Source organism: Dendropsophus ebraccatus, chromosome 1, assembly GCF_027789765.1.
Source record: "Dendropsophus ebraccatus isolate aDenEbr1 chromosome 1, aDenEbr1.pat, whole genome shotgun sequence".
Taxonomy (NCBI): Eukaryota; Metazoa; Chordata; class Amphibia; order Anura; family Hylidae; genus Dendropsophus; species Dendropsophus ebraccatus.
In genome coordinates, this window is record NC_091454.1 from 59,575,769 (window position 1) to 59,599,607 (window position 23,839).

Genomic DNA, 23,839 nt, shown 5'->3' on the forward strand with positions numbered 1-23,839 from the left:
AAAGGAAACAGGAGCTGTGATTGGTTGCTGTGGGTAGTTTGCACCAGTCTTAATTTTACACCCTTTGATAAATCTCCCCCTTAGTGTCTCGAAAAGGACTTGTGTGGGTTTTGAGGTGAAAAAATGCAAGTGCTATGAACTTTTAAACATAAGGAGATAAAACAATGTGCATAAATGAAAAGATGCTGAGCAGTGAAGGGGTTAAACTCCATGCAGAATCAGTAGGCCTCAGCCTTGTCACCCATATGGGTAATAGAGCTCTGCAATAGCTTTTCTTTTCTTACTATTAAACAATACTTGTTCCTCCCTAAAGTAATTGGATTTTTTTATAATTCTTTGTATACTACAAAACAGTTTGTGGCAGAAGTAAATATAAAAACTATGTATAGGAACCACATTCTTCACACAGCGTATGCAGATCCCATTCACATGCTTACTGGTATCACAGCCAAAAATCTGCACCAAATTTTCATCATGTCAAAAAATAAAAATAAAAAAGCACAGACACTTTTCATTTCCCAAGAAACCTTCTCGTTCTGACACTTTAGTTATTTGTCATTGCTTATCACTTGCAGTCTATCAGTATTTTTTTTTATAGTTCCCTTGATATTTATTTATTTTTAAACCAAAGTTGTTTTTATCTTTGCCATCAGATTTCAGATTCTGGTGTCTCTGATTATAAGAATTGATTGAGGGGACTCGGTCTGTGTGAGTCCAGTACAGTAGTTTTCTCATTGATGTTTGCAAGCTCTGCAGTCATTGGCGTTTGTTGCTAACTTACCCAGAGGAAGGCTGGGAAGGGTTAGGTCATGAATGCAAGCTCGGCTTGCTCTGCAACCGATAAACCCAGGAATTAGAGTCTTTGGGGGGCATTTATTAAGTCTGGCGTTTTTTACGCCGGACTTATAAATGCCCCCGCAGCTCTGGCGCTACGGGGATTTACGTAGAGGCGGACTGCCTCTACATAAATCCTGTGCGCGCCAGTGCGCACCGCCGAAAACCTACGCCAGCTGAGGACTGGAGTGGGTTTTCGGCGTACATTTGGGCGGAACGGGTGGTAAATCGCGTGGACTCTGAGTCCGCGCCCTCCGTTCCGCCCACTACACGCCCCCTTTCCGCCCCCTTGGCGTACTCGGCGGAAAGTGCCGATTTGCGAATATTTTATTCGCAGATCGGCCATTTGCGTATAAAAAAATACGCAAATCGGCACTTTCCGCCGAAAATCATCCGTTCGCCGGATGATACATGTAGCCCTTTATGTTAAAAAATTTTGCTTATGTAGGGTACGTGCACACTGAGGAAATTTGACAGAAAATCTGTTGCGGAATCTGCTGCTCGCTGACTGTGGTGGGAGCACATGTCTCCGCCCGTGTCATAGACTCCATTCTATGCGTGGGCGGATTCCGCCGTCTGTCCAAAGATTGAACGCGATCGGCGGATTCCGTGACTGTTTTTCCGTAAATTTCCTTAGTTTGCACATACCCGTAGTTAGCATGGTTGAAAAAAGACACATGTCCATCAAGATCAACTGAGGAGGGGATGGAATCTATCAAATATGCATTCTGCTGTTCTGACTTTCCAAAATTCTTAATGTGGGAGCAGGTGTACAGGTCATAAATGTAATGTTCTTATTGCCTTTTTCTTGTAGACAGGAACATCAGTCTCTCCGAGAAAGGTTATCGTTGGAGGGGTAGATTTGTTGGCCAAGGCAGAGGAACAGGAGAAACTATTGGATGAATCAAATCAGGAGCTTGAAGAGCGAAGAAGGAGAGCGGAGAAGCTGCGAAGAGAGCTGGAAGAAAAGGAGGTTTGTGGTTAGGAGTTATTGCCCAATAGAGGCCATGGGGAAATGAACAGTGTTACCATCTACAATAATAATATTAATCATCATCTTCATCATCATTATTCATCTTCATCAAGTCACAGCAGTAGCCATCACATGAGTTTATGCATTTTAATTAATAACATAAAGGGAATTTGTCATCAGAAAATAGAAAATGATCGTTAAATCATGCAACTTTCATTCTGACCACTAAGCCTAAATCGTTGAGACTTTGTGTTCTGTCTGTGATGATAAAGAGGTGACTGCTAGGAAGTGATGTGTGCAGAATTAGGGCCCAAGTACACCAACAGAAGTCTGACAGATTTTTATTAACCAAAGCCAGGAATGGATTTGAAAAGAGGAGCAAAGGAGTCTTTGCTTTAACACCTGTTCCCTGGTTATAGTCCATTCCTGGCTTTGGCTGAAAAAATCTGTCAGATAATCTGTTAGACATCTGTTGGTGTAATAGGGCCCTTACAGTAAAAGGTGACACCAGTATATCGATAAGAGTTGAACCTACTCTCTCCCTTTGTACAGGTCACAAAGCATACTCGCAAACCTGTCCTATAGACATGTAGAAATCATAGAGCAGAAGGTGACCTGATTAAGCGCACATGCAGACAAAACGCGTTGTCCTGCTCTTTTTTGCTCCCGTCATAGAGTTTTAACCTTTCATATGCAGTAAAGCTACAAGTTTTAATTGACTACTGTAGTGCTGGATTGACACTTTCTTCACTACGATTTCTACATGGGTTTATAGTTTCACTATAACTTAAAGTGTTACTGTTATTTGCAGTAAATTTTGACCCTTTTGTAAAGTTACTGCTTGGTCTCCTGAGGGGAGCGCACTTCTCTCCCTAGTTTTCCAGATTCAGTTCATTTGCTTCATTAGAGTCTATGGAGTAAACAAGTCGGATGTCCCTGCTGGTCAGTGTATCTCTGGGTTACAGTGGTTCTCAGGAGTGATACCTGGTGTAATCGGGAATCTTCGACATGTTAGATGTTACTGTGAATACTGCAGTTATAATAATGAGAGTGACTATTAGGTGATGGGCATAATTATACAGTCTGGGGGTATGGGTGCTTTACATTGAGGGGTGTGTATGCCTAATACACATCCCCTGAGTTTATCATGCCGATCACCTGATGTGCACTCCTGTTATTAGAATATCATTTTTTGGGTTAGCTATGGGTCCTCTTTAAAGCTCTTTTTATTTATTTGGAATTTTGCAATTTATTCTTGGTATATTTGTGTTTGCACAGCAAGAGCGGCTGGATATTGAGGAGAAATACACAAGCTTACAGGAGGAGGCACAGGGTAAAACCAAGAAACTGAAGAAAGTGTGGACCATGTAAATGGCAGCAAAATCTGAGGCAAGTTGTTCAGATAATTTATTGCAGTGTTGCTTGATGCTTTAAGACCATATTACAGTAGCTGTAGATTGTGGCTGGACCACAGATATACATTGATCATTGTAATTGAGTTTGGTGTTAAATGTTAAACCAGTGTTTAACCCCTTAGCGTCCCATGACGTATCTAGTACGTCATGGTGACGCAGGGGGAGTTCAGAAAAAGGGCCCGCCGGGACGCCGCTTTAAACGGCGCCACTTCACTGCCGATCACAGCCGGGGAGCGCCTCTATTAGTCGGCACGGGTCCAGTTGCTGCGCCGGCTAATTAAGCACTTCAATGCAGAGGTCAAACATGACAGCTGCATTGAAGTGTTTTATACATAATCTCCCTGGTGTCTAGTGGTTTGGATCCCCCCCCCCCCCTCCCCCGTGATCGCATCCGTTCTTCCAGATTGCTATGGCGTACAGCAGGCCAGTGCAATCTATCACCGATGTGACTGATCTTTGCTGTGTATATACACAGCATTGATCTCTATGAGAGAACAGTGCTGTGTATATAGAAGTCCCCCAGTGGGGCTTCTAGTTAATGTAAAAAAAAAAGTGAAAAAGTGTTTTTATTAATAAAAAAGCCCCCTCCCCTAATAAAAGTCCAAATCACCCCCCTTTTCCCATTTTATAAATAAACATATAAATAAAAAATATTTGGTATCGCCGTGTGCGTAATCGCCGGAACTATTAATTTATCACATTCCTGATCTCGCACGGTAAACGGCGTCAGCGCAAAAAAATTCCAAAGTGCAAAATTGTGCTTTTTTGGTCGCATCAAATCCAGAAAAAAATGTAATAAAAAGCGATCAAAAAGTCACATATGCACATATCTAGGTATCGATAGCGACTTGAGGAACATGCATAACAAGTCAGTTTTACCCCTGGGTGAACGGCGTAAACACAAAACTCCCTGAAATTTAAACAAATTCCTTTTTTTTTCAATTTGACAGCGCAAATAATTTTTTTCCGGTTTTGCTGCATATTTTATGGGAAAATAAAGTTTGTCATTGCAAAGTACAGTTGGTGTCGCAAAAAATAAGGGCTCATGTGGGTCTCTAGGTGAAAAAATGCAAGTGCTATGGCCTTTTAAACATAAAGTGGAAAAAGCAAAAGCGCAAAAACAAAAATTGGCTTTGACCTTAATGGGTTAATTACTATAAAAGTGTATAACTTGTGTTTTTAGACAACTACTACACCAGCATTGTACAAAGTTTGATCGAAATTCTTTTTTCTATGTATATTACACCATGGGTCTGGGGTGCATCAGGAGCTGACACTTAACATTCTAGCTGCCACAATCAATAGCAATAAAGGGATCTAGACAGGGGTTCAATACATACCACCCAGAATCCTGAAGGCCTTCAGAGCTGCCATGACAGATCCGGTAGTACAGCCTGCTGATTTGACAGTCCAGTGCAGTGCACCAGCGTTAGCACCAGGAGATGAGTGTCAGGCTCCATGACAGGACACTAGGGGACCTGCACACAGACTGGCAGTGTCAGTCAGAGGAGTTTATAATTGTACAAATAATCAGTGTATGGATTTGCATCAGTACAATAGAAATAGCAGGAGTATTCTACAAATAGGACATACAGATAGAGCCGGGTGGGGAAGGCAGAGGGTTCTGTTTGGTGTTGTAATTATGTAATTCACAGGAAGTCAGCCGATACAGGACAGGCCACTTCCTGTTACACATAAGAACAAGCAGTTTTCTGGTGGAACATCATAGAATGTGGTCCCTTGCTAGAGGGTCAAGGAGAAGAGGTGTTGCAAACAATGGCATTGTAAAACATGGGTGGCCATTTTGTGGAGACCTGCTGGCAGTTTTGATAGCACCTATACAGAGGTCTGGGAGGGAAGTCCAACCATTCCTAATGTTGTGCCACCTCTGCCGCTAGTGCCCAGGTGGTGTTGCTCCTGGCCTGCCCTCTCAGTGATGACTGATAGCTGTAGCATCCAGTCAGGAAACTGCTAACGCTCATTCATAGCTGAGAGAATTCTCTCAATACAAAGCACTCTGGGCACCTAACAAGAAGATTCCATCTCCTGGACACTTGCAACGGTGGTTTGTAACTTGTGCTGGCACGGAAATACATGTCTTTTTGGACCTTCCCCTAGCTTATCACTGGGGGCTATATAAAGCGAAACCAGTGGCAATAAGCTGATCAATATAGAAAGTTGTTTTATCGAGATCCCTATTACACTTTGTACAATTAAAGGCATTAGAAGTCACTATGCCTTTCAAGCGTTCCAGGTCGGGCGGGGGGGGGGGGAGTACGCATTTTGTTGCTTTGATTAAGATCAGACATTAAATCATTTATCAAAATGTCAATAGGAAATTGGTTTATTGTAGACTCAGAGCTTTCCTCCAGATAGTGATGATGCATCGCTGAATGTACACTCATGTAATGTCTTATGCTTGAACATTCTCATTATAAGAAGTGATGGCAAATGACTAGGTTTTGAATTACCCATCACAGTAACACTCCCATCCACCTCCATTACATGGATATGCTTCCTAGCTTTCTTTCTATGGCCTATTTTGGTTTCATACAACATTATGAATGTATAGCATCCAGTTTTTTTTTTTTCTTTTAGTAGGAGACACTGCTAACGCCCTCTTAACATGTCCGGAAAAAACTTTTTATCAGGAAATCCGGACATATTTCCGGATGCGTAGACTTTCATTAGACACGGACACCCTTCCGGATTGACAGCTGCATCTAAATACTTTATTTTAGCCTTCCCTGGTGTCTAGTGGTGTGGATCGCCCCACCGTGACATAGAGTAAAAAACAAAAAAAGTGTTATTAATAAAAAGCCCTCTCCCCTAATAAAAGTTTGAATCACCCCCCTTTTTCCCATGTTATAAATAAAAATAAATAAATTAACATGTTTGCTATCGCTGCGTGCGTAATCGCTCAAAATATTAATTTATCACATTCCTGATCTCGTACTGTAAATGGTGTAAGCGCAAAAAAAATGCGTAATCAAGGTGACGATAGAAAGTACCCATCATGACGCAAAAAATGACATCTCACACAGCCCCATAGACCAAAGGATAAAAGCGCTATAAGCATGGGAATAGAGGGATTTTAAGGAACATATATTTGTTAACACTGACTTGAGGTACACATATAACATGTCAGTTTTTCCATAGGACACACGTCATAAAAAGGAAGCCCCCCCCAAAGTAAAAGAATGGTGTGTTTTTTTCTCTATTTCAGCGTACATATAATTTTTTTCTGGTTTCGCTGCATATTTTTTGAAAAAATTAAGTCTGCCATTGCAAAGTACAATTAGTGACGCAAAAAATAAGGGCTTATGTGGGTCTGTAGGTGTAAAAATGCAAGCACTATGGCCTTTTAAGCACAAGAAGGAAAAAACGAAAGCGCAAAACTGAAAATTAGCCTGGTCCAGAAAGGGTTAAAGGTTTTCTACAAATAATGAACTGTGCTACCCTTCACTTTTTATAGATGGCCGACCTACAACAAGAACACCAAAGAGAAATCGAGGGGTTATTGGAGAATATCAGGCAGCTGAGTCGTGAGCTCCGGCTTCAGATGATCATCATTGATAATTTTATTCCACAGGAATATCAGGTAACATTAGAACTGCTCAGTTATCATCCTGCTCTGCAGTTCAGTGCCCTGTGCCATCAGCTTGTAAACCATATACCTCTGGTCAAACTTCTTCATGTTATAGGGAATCATACTGTACCAGGCTTGTTTCCTTGAGAAACACATAGGGAGAGATTTATCAAACATGGTGGAAAGTGAAACACTGTCTGTGAGGAATGAAAGGTGGAATCTGATTGGTTGCTAGGGGCAACTGAGCCAGCTTCACTTTACACCATGTTCGATAAATCTCCCCCATGGTGTCCATTACAATCTGCCTTCTTGCAGTTTACACAGGGCGACAACTCCATTTCGGGCCGTTATTCTGCCAGCAGCCAATAGCGTTCTTCATGGTTCAGGCCAGAAAACCACTACTGTAGCAATGAGTCAATTACGGCTTCTGGTTTTGATGAACGCTTCCTGCAAAGAAGGAAAGGGGATATACTTTGATTATTTTTGATAAAATCTGATATCATCAGTATAAAATGGATGGATATCACTTCTTTACATTGTAATTCTGAATGTAACACCAACATGTTGTATACATTTTCAGAACGTTAGTGTAAATAATAGGAGACCTGCAGGAAGGAATTTATAAAAGGCTACTAGGTTTTTAAATTTTTTTTTTTTTTAAATGTAATGTGAAAAAAAAAAAAAAACACAGCACCTCTTACACCACATACAGATTGAACGTTCAGAAGCAGTTGGCTGTGTAAAGTTGGCGCTGGGTTAACTTCAATGGCAGTTGGGCTGCAGTAACCAGACTCAACCACTACACAATGGACGGTGCCAACTGCCTACTGCTGTTTATTTTATGGGCTGCCAGGTGTTGGCGGACACTGACAGGTTAATGTGTTTTTCCCACTAAATGTAATAGAATACAATTGTTTTTTGGGCAATTTTTTAGGGCCCAATTACAGTGTAGGAACACAGTTTTAAAGGGGTAGTTCAGCAAAAAAAAAAGAATTCTTTCAAATCAACTGGGACCAGGAAAGGCCAGAGATTTGTAATTTACTTCTATTCAAAAAATTTTATTTTATTTTTATTTTTTTTTTATATTTACTTAATGTTTGTTTTTGGGTGTGGGAGGAAACCGGAGTACCCGGAGGAAACCCACGCAAACACGGAGAGAACATAGAAACTCTTTGCAGATGTTGCCCTTAGTGGGATTTGAATCCAAGACCCCAGAGTGGCTGCTGTGCTAACCACTGAGCCACCGTGCTGCCTCAAGTCTTCTAGTACTTATAATCTTTATCAGCTGCTGTATGCAGGGCCGCCATCAGGAATTTCGGGGCCCCATACAACCAAAGTGTCTGGGCCCCCCACATTAATAAAAAAACAATTGTGTGTTCGCCCCACGCCTTGCTGGGAGGTATAATTCGGTTCAGATCAATTCTATAGAACTGGCTCATATTCCCCATTTTCCCCAGTGGCTTAAAATGTAACCTCTGTTATACAGTTATAAAATTGTAGAAATTAAATGTGAACAAGGTGCAATTCAAACAGACACTTACTTGTATAGCTGCCTCTTGTGCTCTGTATGCAGTGCATTATATTCACCCCTGCAACGTACAATTTATAGCGTGTCTACAAGCCCAGCGGGGCTCATTATGATGGAGACTAAAACTTATACAAGAGTGGGGTAGGGGTTCCCCTGTATTCAGAATGCTGTTGAGTACTAGGCAATGCCCCGTTTGGGGTTATTGAATTTCGAGGGTCTGGGGGGCTGTTTGATTTGTATATGTTCACCAATATCAGCCCCCCCCCCCCCCCCGGTAAGCTCACTAACATAGAATATGTTGATAAGGCTAATATAATGAGGCTGTTCCATGTTAGTGAGCATATACAAATCCTACCCACCCCCAGGCAGACTAGTTTAGCTCACCCAAGACAGTGATAGCGAATACATGGCGGTGAGAACGCTTTCTAGGAGATCCTGTTTGTGCAGCAGAGGTGTCTTTATCCTGCTCTGCATAGACCCTCGAAATTCAATAATCCCAGACGGGGCATTGCCTAGCACTCAACAGCATTCTGAATACAGGGGAACCCCTACCCCACTCTTGTATAAGTTTTAGTCTCCATCATAATGAGCCCCGCTGGGCTTGTAGACACGCTATAAATTGTACGTTGCAAGGGTGAATATAATGCACTGCATACAGAGCACAAGAGACAGCTATACAAGTAAGTGTCTATTTAAATTGCACCTTGTTCACATTTAGGTTCTACAATTTTATAACTGTATAACAGAGGTTACATTTTAAGCCACTGGGGAAAATGGGATATATGAGCCAGTTCTCTAGAATTGATCTCACACACAGACACCAGCACACATGTATACAGACATACAGACACCAGCACACATGTATACAGACATACAGACACCAGCACACATGTATACAGACATACAGACACCAGCACACATGTATACAGACACCAGCACACATGTATACAGACATACAGACACCAGCACACATGTATACAGACATACAGACACCAGCACACCAGGGCACGATGAAGTTTGAACTTCTGCAACCTGGAGAAATCACCTGATATCACCTGCAGTCCTATGTAACACCACATAACACAGTGGTATCTCTGAGTACAGATAATGTAGTAGATTTCACCTGCAGTCCTATGTAACAGCACAGATAACACAGTGATATCTCTGAGTATAGATCATGTAGTAGATGTCACCTGCAGTCCTATGTAACAGCACAGATAACACAGTGATATCCCTGAGTACAGATGTAGTAGATTTCACCTGCAGTCCTATGTAACAGCACAGATAACACAGTGATATCTCTGAGTATAGATCATGTAGTAGATGTCACCTGCAGTCCTATGTAACACCACAGATAACACAGTGATATCTCTGAGTACAGATAATGTAGATGTCACCTGCAGTCCTATGTAACACAACAGATAACACAGTGATATCTCTAAATACAGATAATGTAGTAGCTGTCACCTCGGGGCGCCCCTACTAAATGATGTTCTACAAAATAAGAAAAGTGTCATACAGTGACTCACAGGTGATGTCTTCTTTGATCTGAGGCGTCACTTTCCCTTTTCCTCTCCATCCGGCCCAGACCTTCATGATGATTCCTTCCAGATACGTTTCATCCCCTTAGAACCTGCGAGACAAACAATTTAGGCTCCGCACATTTCTAGCAACTTCCTTTCCTTTCTCCCCCCTGTAGGCTCCCATAGTAACTGCGCTGTGTGGGATGCCCCCTGTATGTAGGATCCCCTGCTGTGCCCCCTGTATGTAGGATTCCCAGCTGTGCCCCCATGAGCTAATAATGCCCCTAGAGGTGGCCCCCATGAACTAATAATGCCCCCAGAGGTACCCCCATGCACTAATAATGCCCCCAGAGGTACCCCCATGCACTAATAATGCCCCCAGAGATGCCCCCATGAGTTAATAATGCCCCCAGAGGTGCCCCCATGAACTAATAATGCCCCCATATACTAATAATGCCCCCAGAGGTGCCCCCATATACTAATAATGCCACCAGAGGTGCCCCCATATACTAATAATGCCCCCAGAGGTGCCCCCATACACTAATAATGCCCCCAGAGGTGCCCCCATATACTAATAATGCCCCCAGAGGTGCCCCCATATACTAATAATGCCCCCAGAGGTGCCCCCATATACTAATAATGCCCCCAGAGGTGCCCCCATACACTAATAATGCCCCCAGAGGTGCCCCCATGAACTAATAATGCCCCCAGAGGTGCCCCCATGAACTAATAATGCCCCCAGAGATGCCCCCATGAACTAATAATGCCCCCAGAGGTGCCCCCATGAACTAATAATGCCCCCAGAGGTGCCCCCATGAACTAATAATGCCCCCAGAGGTGCCCCCATACACTAATAATGCCCCCAGAGGTGCCCCCATATACTAATAATGCCCCCAGAGGTGCCCCCATATACTAATAATGCCCCCAGAGGTGCCCCCATATACTAATAATGCCCCCAGAGGTGCCACCATATACTAATAATGCCCCCAGAGGTGCCACCATATACTAATAATGCCCCCAGAGGTGCCCCCATATACTAATAATGCCCCCAGAGGTGCCCCCATACGCTAATAATGCCCCCAGAGGTGCCCCCATACGCTAATAATGCCCCCAGAGGTGCCCCCATGAACTAATAATGCCCCCAGAGGTGCCCCCATGAACTAATAATGCCCCCAGAGGTGCCCCCATGAACTAATAATGCCCCCAGAGATGCCCCCATGAACTAATAATGCCCCCAGAGGTGCCCCCATGAACTAATAATGCCCCCAGAGGTGCCCCCATGAACTAATAATGCCCCCAGAGGTGCCCCCATATACTAATAATGCCCCCAGAGGTGCCCCTATACACTAATAATGCCCCCAGAGGTGCCCCCATATACTAATAATGCCCCCAGAGGTGCCCCCATACGCTAATAATGCCCCCAGAGGTGCCCCCATATACTAATAATGCCCCCAGAGGTGCCCCCATATACTAATAATGCCCCCAGAGGTGCCACCATATACTAATAATGCCCCCAGAGGTGCCCCCATATACTAATAATGCCCCCAGAGGTGCCCCCATACGCTAATAATGCCCCCAGAGGTGCCCCCATACACTAATAATGCCCCCAGAGGTGCCCCCCATATACTAATAATGCCCCCAGAGGTGCCCCCATATACTAATAACGCCCCCAGAGGTGCCCCTAAAAAAAAAAAACATCTTACTCACCTAATCCGCGCTGTGCAGGCAGCAGCTCTTCCTCCTCCTCTTCGGGCTCCATCTTGCGAGCCGCAGGGACGGGACTTCCGGCAGACGTGATGACGTCACATCGTCACGCCTGCCGGAGGGGCACATGATCGCGGCCCGGCCTCCCATAGGCTGCTGGTATGAAGTGCCGGCAGCCTATGGGAGAGAATACAGGAGGAGGACGCTGAAGGGTCCTTCTCCTGTATTCTGATCGCTTTAATGTTCCGCCCGCTGTGCGGGCGGAACATTAAAGCGATCAGTGCATCCCGAGAAGCTGCGTGGCCGCAGCTTCTCGGGATGCTCAAAAACAGGTGGCAAGGGGGGGCCGTGCGGACCCCCCTAGCGTAGCGGGGGGGGGGGGGCGGCCGCCGGGCCCGCCGGGCCCCCCCCCCCCCCCCCCGTGTCTCTTAGGGTCCGGGCCCCATACGGCAGTACCACTTGTACTGCCCTATCGGCGGCCCTGGCTGTATGTCCTGCAGGAAGTGGTGTATTCTTTTCAGTCTGACACCGTGCTCTCTGCTGCCACCTCTGTCCGTGAAAAGAACTGTCAAATGCAGGAAAGGTTTTCTATGGTGATTTACTAGTCTGGAAAGTTCCTGTCACGGACAGAGGTGGCAGCAGAGAGAAATGTGTCAGACTGGAAAGAATACACCACTTCCTGCAGGACATACAGCAGCTACCAAGTACTGGAAGACTTGACATTTTTAAATAGAAGTCATTTTCAATTCCACTGGTAATAAAAAGATTTGTAAACATTTTTTTCTCTGGAGTATCCCTTTAATTACTGTAGTGTCTTAGCCTTTCCAATTTAACAACAATGACTTACAACAATGAATCACTTTACTTTAATATAAAAATTTCTGTGCTTTTAAGATAAATGTTTTCTCCACATGGTTTTACCAAACAAAGTCTAAACAGAAGCACTGCAACCAGTATAACAAATCCCCTGGGGATTCCGGCATCACATTATATTTATAACCTATTATACATATAACCTGCTTGAGTTGAGTGAGATGAAACGCTGCCATCTGGGGTGAATATGGGTGAACAAACAAAAACGGAAACTGGTGGCAATGTTTTTTATCCCTTGGAGACAGTCATCCATTTATTGAACTCCATGGGGGAGATTTATCAAAGGGGTGTAAAGTGAAACTGGCTTAGTTGCCCCTAGCAACCAATCAGATTTCATCTTTCATTTTCCAAAGAGTCTGTGAGGAATAAAAGGTGAAATCTTATTGGTTGCGAGGGACAACTGAGCCAGTTTCACTTTGCAGCATGTTTGATAAATCTCCCCCCATGTGTATGATGATCCGCTTGAATCCTGTGTCTCGTCGTATTGTGACATGCCTCATCAACATAAGTCTATGGCTTAATAAGTTTCATTTACTAACGTTTCATTAACATTTCATCCTGGGAAATGGATACAATGTAAGAACGCCATACCAGGACATGTGACATTTCAGATCACTCTGAGAGCTGCTTCTTTACCAAGTGTAACAAGATTTGCCTGTGAGTTAGCTGTGTAGCCTTAGATGCATGCAGGGGCGGTCTTGGCATTTCTGGGTCCCCAAGCGGAGTTATGTCTGGGGCCCCCCCTCGACACGTGTTCCAAAACAATAGACCGCTGTGTGTTGCCCCCAGTAGTATATACCCCTTGTGTGCTACCGCCAGTAATATATACTCCTTGTGTGCTGCTCCAATAGTATATACCCCTTGTGTCCTGCCCCCAGTAGTATATACCCCTTGTTTGCTTCCCCCAGTAGTATATAGACCCCTGTGTGCTGCCCCCAGTTGTATATACCCCCTGTGTGCTCCCCAACTAGTATATAGGCCCCCTCTGTGCTCCCTCAGGGGTATTTAGCCCCCCTGTGTGCTCCCCCACTTGGATATAGACCTCCTGTGTGCTTCCCCACTTGGATATAGACCCCTGTGTGCTCCTCCAGTAGCATATAAACCCCCTGTGTGGTTCCCCCAGTAGTATATAGACCCCCTGTGTGCCCCACCAGTATTATATAGACCCTTTGTGTGCTGCCCCAGTAGTATATAGACCCCTGTTTGCTCCCCCAGTAGTATATAGCCCCCCTGTGTGCTCCCCCACTTGGATATAGACCTCCTGTGTGCTCTCCAAGTTGTATATAGACCCCATTCTGCTGCCCCAAGTAGTATATAGACCCCCTGTGTGCTGCCCCCAGTAGTATATAGACCCCTCTGTGAAGCCCCAGTAGTCTATAGCCCCCCTGTGTGTTCCCCCTGTTATATAGCCCCCTTTGTGTGCTCCCCCATTTATATAGACCCCCGATGTGCGCTCCCCCAGTTAAACAGACCCCTGTGTGCTCCCTCTCCCATATAGTATATAACACAATAAAACAAACACTTATACTCACCTGGGTCCGGGCGTCTCCTCTTCTCGTCTCCTCATCTCCTAGATGTTGGGGGCCCCAAGCGATTGCTTGGGGTGCTTGGTGCCGAAGACCGCCACTGGATGCATGATGCAGAGGATAGCAAGGCAAGTCTATTCCTGTTTCTCATATTCAAAATAGAAATAGGCAAGCTGTGGCCCCAGCTAAGCATGCTGGGACTTTTAGTTCTAATGCATCCAGGGAACCACTTATATAAAATAAAGCATTTAATTAGTCTAGGTTTCTATAACTTTACAATTTGGGGGAGCCCTTCGTAAACATTAGAGGGTCAGTACGTTTTGCTGAAATCGGCGCGTTCAGCTAACTTTAATATACATGGACAGCTTTAGAGAAACTAACACAAGATATTATTATATCTTACAGACTAATAAGAGATTATAGCATGTGACTGCACTACAAACTAGAAGTCAGGCCAGTGTTGTGTCCATTTAATATAAGGATATGTTTGTGAAATCTGTACCCCTTCCCTTTTCTGGTTATTGCTCATGGCTAGTGCTCACGGCACCACCGAATATTTCAGGAAAGGAAATGGGCAGGGCTGTTCAGCTTTACCTTTTGCAGTAAGGAGATTCATACAGTTTATATACATACATCTCAGCAAAACACAATTGGGGTGCACTTGCATGATTAGGGGTTGAGATGCAGATTTGGAACCTAAAACAAGAGTGGATTTAAGAGAGGAGGAGGAGTATCTATCTAGGGTGAAGCCACACAAGTGGCCATACCATGATAGTCCATGGCAGAACAAGGTTTCTCATACAAAATCGTGCAACTATTGGCTGCCACCCACTTGTGCTTAGGACACTCATGGACACAGTGCTACTGGCCAAGGCATGGTCACGGCTAGCATTTGCAATTCACAGAAAATTGTTGGCTGCACCTGGATATACCATTGTTTAAATCTGGTGAAAGAATAGGTCCTTCTCGCAAGCTGTAGCCATGGTGGATAGCACTGCGTGTAAAGCCCCTATTACACAGGGCGATGTTGAGAAGCAAATGAGCGATGTCAGCGCTTGTTTGCTCCCCGTTCTCCTCTTGCTGCCGCCGCTATTGCGTGCTTCAGCAGCAAGCGGGTGAGAGCCAGAAGGCCGCTAGGAGCTGCTGGGGGGGGGCTGCCTGGGTGATCGCTAGATTGTCCGGGCAGCCCATAGAGGATAGTGCGGTCTGCTGTCTCTGCTCCTATTCCATGGAGTGAAGGCAGTAGATAGTTTCTGTCCTGGTCTTTGTCTTTCAACATGTTGAAAGACCAACGACCGCAACGATCAGCCGACATCATTCATGTCGGCTGATCGTTGTCTTCTATTACATAACATGATTATCGGCTGAATACGGCCGATGATCGTTTCATGTAATAGGGCCTTAAGAGTGCTGTTATACTTTCTCTCTCAACATCATCCACACCTTGTGCGAGCTTCTCAGTAAATCACTGTGCTGCTGGGAACCATATAGGCACAATCATGCTGATTGTTTCCCTTAAGGGTACAAACACACACAGCTTATACGCTGCGTATTTACTGCTGCGATACGCAGCAGATACGCAGCAGATTAGATCTAAATAACTGAACACAGTATCAAATCTGCTGCGTATCTGCTGTGTATCTGCTGTGTGTGTTTGTACCCTTAAGGAAAAACACCACCCCTGCCCCCAGGCTTTGGGTGGTAGAGTAATCACTTCAATGGAACTGAGCTGCAAAACCAAACCCAAACTGTTGACAAGAGTGATGCTGTTTCTGGAAGATAGTGGCCGTGTTTTTCTTACATGCAGTTTTTGTGAGCAGTGTTGCACCCTGGGGTAACAGGACTCTAAAAGCAGGTAGATTGTTTCATCATTTAAAGAGCTGTGCCACCATGTTTATATATAACTCTGCCTACAGCCACAATGTGTCCTAGTCGCAGTCTGGATGTTATTTCACAGCAAAACAGCTCCATTGTCTTTACAACTTCTTCTACTTTATATTTATTTGATGTATATTTGTGTGTATACCTGGTGCCCTGGTACAGTTTTTAGTTGTATTATTTTTGTGAAATGGCTTATAATAACTTGTATCCATTTTTATACCACACATTTAACTTTGTTGTCATTGCGTACTGATGTCACAGCCTGTTACACATAGCATGTTATGAACCACGGCTTGTAGGCTACCGTAGCAAATAACGTATGGTTTTCTTTGAAGGAAAAAAAGAGAAATAAGCTATTGTCTGAATAGGGTCCAATGATAAGCTCCACTAACCTTTATGTCCTGTCATATATAATATTGCATTGTGTACTATAGCAAGCATAGATCTCAGAAGATGGCACTCACCAGCTCACAGTAAAGTTTCTTTTATTGAAGCTCCAGAAGGTCGGAAGAACAAAAAGCTCCAAGAAGCCAACTAGCAGAACTGCTGTTTTGTGGTTACCGCCGCTTCATTGTGTACTATAACTCACACAGTCTACTTGTGAATACATGGTTAATCTAAACCAGGGAATAGGAACCTTCTACCCATCCACCTGGTGCAAAACTGCAATTCACATTATGCATAGTCAAAAGTTCGACTGTCCAGGCTTGATGGGAGTTGTAGTTTTGCAACAACTGGAGAGCCTAAGGTTCTCCGTCCCAGATTTAAACTCACAGCTGAACCAAGAACTGTACATGGGTAGAGACCAGTGGCGTAGCTACCGCTGTCGCAGTGGTCGCCGATGCGACTGGGCCGCTACCAAGGGGGGGCCCGCGAGGCCCCCCCTTGCCACTGCACTGCTGTCCTCCCACTCCCTCTTGTGATCACAAGCAATATTTTGCTTGCGATCACAAGAGGGAGGCTGGGACGGGCCCGGCTGACTTGCAGTTCCCCGGGTCTGTCCCCGGCAGCACACACACCAGTGAGCTCTGTGTGCACCAGGGAACTACTTCCGGAGCAGGGAGCGTCTCACTGGTGTGTGTGCTGCATAGTTTTGCCGTGACTGTCCCGCTTCTGAGGAGACAGCCCCGGCAAAACCATGTCCTGGGAGGCCCCGCCAGCGCCGGTGACATTGTTCGTGCAAGCAGGGACCGGAGTGCTGGAAAACCATACAGGTGAGTATAGCGTTTTTTGTTTTAAATACAGATGGGGGATGTAGTGGTATGATGATAAAGGAACAAGAGGATGATGAGGGGTGTAGTGGTATAATGATGGAACAATAGGATGATGAGGGGTGTAGTGGTATAATGATGGAACAAGAGGATGATTAGGGGTGTAGTGGTATAATGATGGAACAAGAGGATGATGAGGATGTAGTGGTATGATGGTAAAGGAGCAAGAGGTTGATGAGGATGTAGTGGTATGATGGTAAAGGAGCAAGAGGTTGATGAGGATGTAGTGGTTTGATGGTAAAGGAACAAGAGGATGATGAGGATGTAGTGGTATTAAGGAACAAGAGGATGATGAGGATGTAGTGGTATGATAGTAAAGGAACAAGAGGATGATGAGGATGTAGTGGTATGAAGAAACAAGAGGATGATGAGGGTGTAGTAGTATGATGCTGAAGGAACAAGAGGATGAGGGGTGTAGTGGTATGATGATGAAGGAACAAGAGGATGATGAGGGTGTAGTGGTATGATGAAGGAACAAGAGGATGATGAGGATGTAGTGGTATGATAAAGGAACAAGTGGATGATGAGGGGTGTAGTGGTATGATGATGAAAAGGCAGGAGGATGATGAAGGGGGATTAGTATGATGATGAAGGGGGTAGTAATATAAAGATGGAGGAGCAGTAGGATGAAATGGGTAGTAGTATGATGATGGAGGGGCAGGAGGATGAAGGGGTAGTAGTATTATGATGGAGGTGGTTGTAGTATGATGATGGAGGGGCAGGAGGATGAAGGGGTAGTAGTATAACACGGGGGGGCATCTATAAGGGGGATTACATGGGGGGTGTAAACAATAGGGCATGTACTATAGAGGACCACACAGAGGGGGCATATACTACAAGGGGGTCACATAGAGTCAGCCTACCCACTAAATGAGGGTGTAAAGGGGCCAATACAGATGTGCAGTTAGTAGAGAGATGAGAATGGTGCCAGAGTGAGGAGCCTAATATGTCTGTCTGGCAGATTCTGTGGATTCGTGGCTCGGAGAAGTTCTCATAACGGCCCAGGGCAGATGGAGAAGATGAAAAAGGAAGAACTCCGATCAGAGAAGACGTCCTCTTTGAGTCACTTGATATAACTGCACAGTAATGTATATGGTGTATAGAGCCTGTGTAGAGCTTGGGCTACCTCTATATGACTATATAATATTTGCCCCTTGTATACTGGTATTATTGGCAATATTGGTCTCAGTATACAGGACTTGGTTAGTGACAGTATGGCGATAATATGTATGGTGATATTTCCTATATACTGGTATTATTGGTAATATCGGTCTTGAGATATATATATATATACCAAAAGCATCGAGGAAGGGGGGGCCCAAGTTGACCTCTTGCACGAGGGCCCAAGTGACTTTAGCTACGCCCCTGGTAGAGACGTCCCTAACCATAGGCATGTATAGCAGTTCAGGTTTTTCAGCGGATATCTTGTGTTTGGTGCAAATTACTGACTCCATAGATCTTTGCTCTTCTTTTTCCTCAGACTAGTTGCTTGACATCCTGATCACTTTCTGGAGGTTTCAGTTTCTCTACACTCTAACTGGTTTTGTTACAATTACCATCATCATTTTTTACCTTTTCTCTGTGAGTTTTACTTCCTTTGAAATAAATTCTACTTGTATTTAAAAGCAGTGTATTGTGGATTATTGAGATGCTAAATCCTTTTCGGTGAGATGAGTCTTATAGGCCGGGTTTACATATGTCCGGCGGTGCGGCGGCGTTTCCCTCCGGCGCAGGAGAAAAGCGCCGGAGGGAAACGCATCTTTGAACTGATCCCATTGTTTTCAATGGGATCGTTCAAAATGTGCGGCGTGAACTAGTGGCCGCCGCATCACCGGACCGTCGGTGCGTTAGGACGCATCTTGCAGCATCCTGGCGGACCGCCGCTCCGGTGATGCGGCGCCGCACCAATACAATGGAATAGAGCGCCGGATGCCTCGCCGGGCAGGACGCATGTCGTTCGGCTTTGGCATCCGGCGTTCAGGCAAATAGTACACAAAATAAACATATATCTCCCCCTGTGTGCTCTCCCCCTCCCCTATAGTCCCCCCTTGGTCCCCCAGTAGTATATCACCCCCCCTGTTTCTCCTCCAGTAGTATATAGCCCCCCTGTTGCCCCCCCAGTAATATTTAGCTTCCCTGTGTGCTCTCCCCCAATTAGTATACAGCATTGCTGTGCGCTCTCCCCCAATAGTATATAGCCCCCCATGTGCGCTCTCCCCCTCCCATATAGCCCCCCTGTGCGCTCTCCCCCTCCCATATAGCCCCCTGTGCGCTCTCCCCTTGTAGTATATAGCCCCCCTGTGAGCTCCCCCAATTTAGTATATAGCCCCCGTGCGCTCCCCCGCAAATCCCATTGAAAATGACAGGAAAACATACTGGGGAAAAAAATGTCAACTGATGAGCGCAACTTGTGACAACTGATGACAACTGATGGAAACTGATGGCAACTGATGGTTTTTAATGAAAAGACGGATAGAAAAACTGATGACAACTGATGCATTTTTGGCATCAGTTGTGACATCAGTTGTGGTCAGTTTTTAGGCAAAAAACGCAACTGATGCCAACTTATATATGTAAACCCAGCCATACAGTGCTAGTTTGATACGCTTGTACTTCTGATAATGGCTTACCCAACAACTGCAGGGAGATCTTAATGATATGATCTAGAATAGGAAGAATTTTCCTAACAAAATATCAGTCTTTCAGCCTAAACAGGGTAACCACATTTCACAACCATTAGTACCATAACTAGAAAGATGGATGCTAAACAGGTAGTGAAGAGCAGGAAACTGGATGTACTGAGCTATTAAACACCCATATTATTTCTTGACTACCCATAAAGCAAAATGTTGATATATTCTTCAACATTACTTACCGCAAGAACTATTTGCATTCCTAATGAGAAGATGCCAACTAGAACTAGACTTGATTCTCTCGCTGTACTAATGCGATAATAATTTGCACTTACAAAGTGTCTACTCTATGTCGCCATTAATTGGTAAAAGTGGGCCAAAATTACAATTGGGACAATGCCTTCAGAAATAAAAGTGCACAAGAGAAATGGGACATATTTAACCCCTAGACGACCCAGGACGTAGAGTTACGTCATGGAAGTCTGTCACCAGACGACCCTGGACGTAACTGTACGTCCTGGGTGGTTCTCCCGCTATGAAGCGCGCTCCGGAGCGGAGCGCGCTTCATAGGAGGTGGGGGCCGGCTGCAGTGAGCAGCCGGGACCTCACCGGTAATGACACGCTGCAGAGATCGCGCTGCCACTTGTTATTAACTCCTTAAACGCCATGATCGCGCCGCTGCGTTTAAGTGTAAGTGACAGGGGGAGTCCCCTGTCACTTACCGATCGGGACCCCCGCAGTGTGACTGCGGGGGTCCCGATCATTGAAACGGAACGCCGGAGGTCTCTCACCTGCCTCCGTGCGGTCCGATCGGCGATCTGCTACACTGAGCCTTCACAGGCAGGCTCAATGAGCCGATCGCCGATAACACTGATCAATGCTATGCCTATGGCATAGCATTGTACAGTGTGAGCAATCAAACTAGTGTATGTAAAAGTCCCCCAAAGGGACTTCAAATGTGTAAAAAAAAAAAAAAAAAAGCTCGAAACACTATTACACTACCCCAAAACCCCTCCCCCAATAAAAGTTGAAATAACCCCCCCATGCCATTATATAAATAAAACATATAAAAATAAATAAACATATAATATACCGTAGAGTGCGTAATGGTCCGATCTATTAAAATATAACAAGCGTCATTGCGAACGGCGTACACGAAAAGAGGGAAAAAAGTGCGCGGATTACCGTTTTTATGTTACATTATATATTAAAAAAAATAATAAAAAGTGATCAAAACGTCCGCTCTTCACAAATATGGTATTAATAAAAACTAGAGATCATGGTGGAAAAAATGACACCCCATACAGCCCCGTAGGTGAAAAAATAAAACCGTTATAAGCGTCACAATAGGTCCATTTTATTAATAATTAATTGCCAAAAAAAAGGATTTCATTAAAACAAAATATATATAACATTAGAGAATCTGTGTAACCTGCATATGGTTGTGTTCGGGCTGACTTATAGAGTAATAGTATCATGTCGCTTTTACCATATTGTGCATTACGTAGACACGAACCCCCCAAACGTTAACATATTGCATTCTTTTTTTACGATTTCACCTATTTATATCTTCATAAATATATTTGGAATTCCATCATACATGTTATGGTAAAATGAATGACGCCATTACAAAGTACAACTATTCCTGTAACAAACAAGCACTTACATGGCTTGTAGATAGAAAACTAAAAGCGCTAGAGATCTTAGAAAGGGGAGGAGGGAAAAACGAAAACACTAAGATCAAAATTTGCGCGGTCCACTGGGTCATTTTGGGCCTGGTCCTCAAAGGGTTAAGAGCATCCTGGGTAAATCATGTGAACGACACATACCATATGGGAATAAAAGTAGTAGAAATAAGAAAAATCCAATGTGGTTAACTTCAGCTGTAAGGGGTGCAATAAATGATAAGAAACAAGCATTCAGACTACTAAAACAAGAAGGTAGTGGGGAAGCATTGAGCAACTGCGATGCCCTGGCCCCTGGGGGCCACTTCCGCAGTGCTGGTGTTATGAGCGGGCAATGACCAGGGCAGCTGCAGGGGTTATACTTGTCACGGTATAGGCCTGAGGGCAGCACAGCTGTAGGCAGGGGCTGGCTGGCAAATTTTAGCCTGGGGGGCAGCCACATAGCAGTGGCCCATGAGTAGCAGGCCAGCGGCCCATCCTTCAAGGACAACTCTGGCCCTTACCTATTATTAAATCTATCTATCTCCTTTATCTATCTATCTCTTATCTATGTATCTATCATCTCTCTCCTATCTATCTATAATCTTTCTCTCTCTCTCCTATCTATCTATCTATCTATCTATCTATCTATCTATCTATCTATCTATCTATCTATCACATGTCTGTCTAATATCTATCAGGCAGTATGAGGATTGTGCTGTAGCTGATGGGCCCAGCATGGGGCACATATTTCAGCTACAGGTTACAGCAAATTTTAGGATTTATAAAGAAAAACCAAAAACACATATATAAAATTAAAATAAAACATTTTTCTATGCCTAATACTGTACATGTCTAAATAGCCATCAGTTATCAGCACCATGACCACCACCATCATTACAATTAGAGATGAGTGAATCTACAGTACAAATGAAGTGAAGTGCCTCATTCCTATATCTGCATTCAGCTTATCAGACTGTGGGCTATTCTACTCTGTGTCACTCCTCCCCGAGTGCTGGGAAAAGATGGATCCAGTCCTGGGAAACTGGATCCCAGCACCCGGGGAGAAGCGGCAGCAAGCAGAGCGGACTGCAAAGCCTGCAGCCTGATAAGCTGAATGCAGATAGAAAGCGCTTCGCTCCATTCCTACTGTAGATTAGCTCATCTCTACTCACAACATAGCAACTGATACCACTATACCGGAGGGTCAAACTCGCTACCCTCCAGCTGCTGCAAAACTACATCATGATGGTAACAGCTGGAGGGCCACAGCTGACACCTGTGTTCTGTATGGTGACTGATAGAATCCACTATATAAACAAATATTACTAATCATACCCGGATATACTAGTGCAGTTACATCCAAGGCGTCTTCTCTGTGTGAGTTGCAGGTGATGTGTTGTTAAGCAAAGTTGTTTCGCTTTCCATCTCCATCTGGCCCGGCCATCACAAAGACTACTCCAGTCCATGAATAGTCTATGCAGAATTAACCAGAGAAACATGTTAGACTCTTGGCTCCAGCACCACCCTTACCTCTATACACTCCCCATCTCTATTGCTCCACACTATAACAGTGCCCACTTTATGCCCCCCATAGTATTTAGATCCAGGCTGGCAGGCTCACTCTATGTCCTCATCATAGGCAGATTATAATGAGGGCAATCTGTGCTACCGCCCAGGGCCCTGGGCTCCGGGGGACCCAGGGAGATTGCCCCCATTATAACACAGCCACGCACACCACTGCTCATGGCTGGAAAATATCCTCAGCCGGAATGCACCACACTGATTGATGCCGTCTAGTATCCCTTTTGATTGCTAGCCCCCAATCTCCACAGCTACCCCCAAACAGTAGCGTCCGTGTTGGACGTCCGGGTCATGTGGTGCACCCTTGTCACCGAGGGTCAGGAGCGGCGGTGTCAAAGTGTGCCTACCAAGGAGGACATGCCAGGGAGGATAAAAGGGGCAACCGGAAGAGATGTTGCAGCTGCTGGTGATGACAGACTACCTGTCTGTCTCTGCTGCTTCTTATGGTGAGACTGTCAGGTGCCAGGGGCAATATGGGTCATATATGTCTGTATATATGTGTCTATATCACTGTACAATACTACAACCCACAATTTCTAAACTGCCCGGGTCCTGTGGTACCCTTAATGCGCCCCTGGTCCTCATATAATAGAAAGACACCCCCAATCTGTACCCTCATATAGCGGATAAGCCCCCCATTGTGCCTCCATATATAGAGGATAGACCCTCTTTGTGCCTAACCAATCAGATATAGTAATTAAACCCCTCTCTGTGTGTCCATATAATAGTTAAACCCTCTTTGCCCCCATTACACAGAGAAATGCATAGCCAATGGTGGATGCAGGTGGACAGGTTTAGTCTATGTTCACACAACGTATTATCAATTAATCAAGGCTGTTGT

The 23,839-nt window shown here is 44.7% G+C and overlaps 1 pseudogene; it reads left to right on the forward strand.

Moving 5' to 3' along the window:
• Window positions 1-6,958, forward strand: part of LOC138782718 (kinesin-like protein KIF3A) — a 65,803-nt pseudogene extending 58,845 nt beyond the window's left edge.
• The last annotated feature ends 16,881 nt before the right edge of the window (window positions 6,959-23,839 follow it).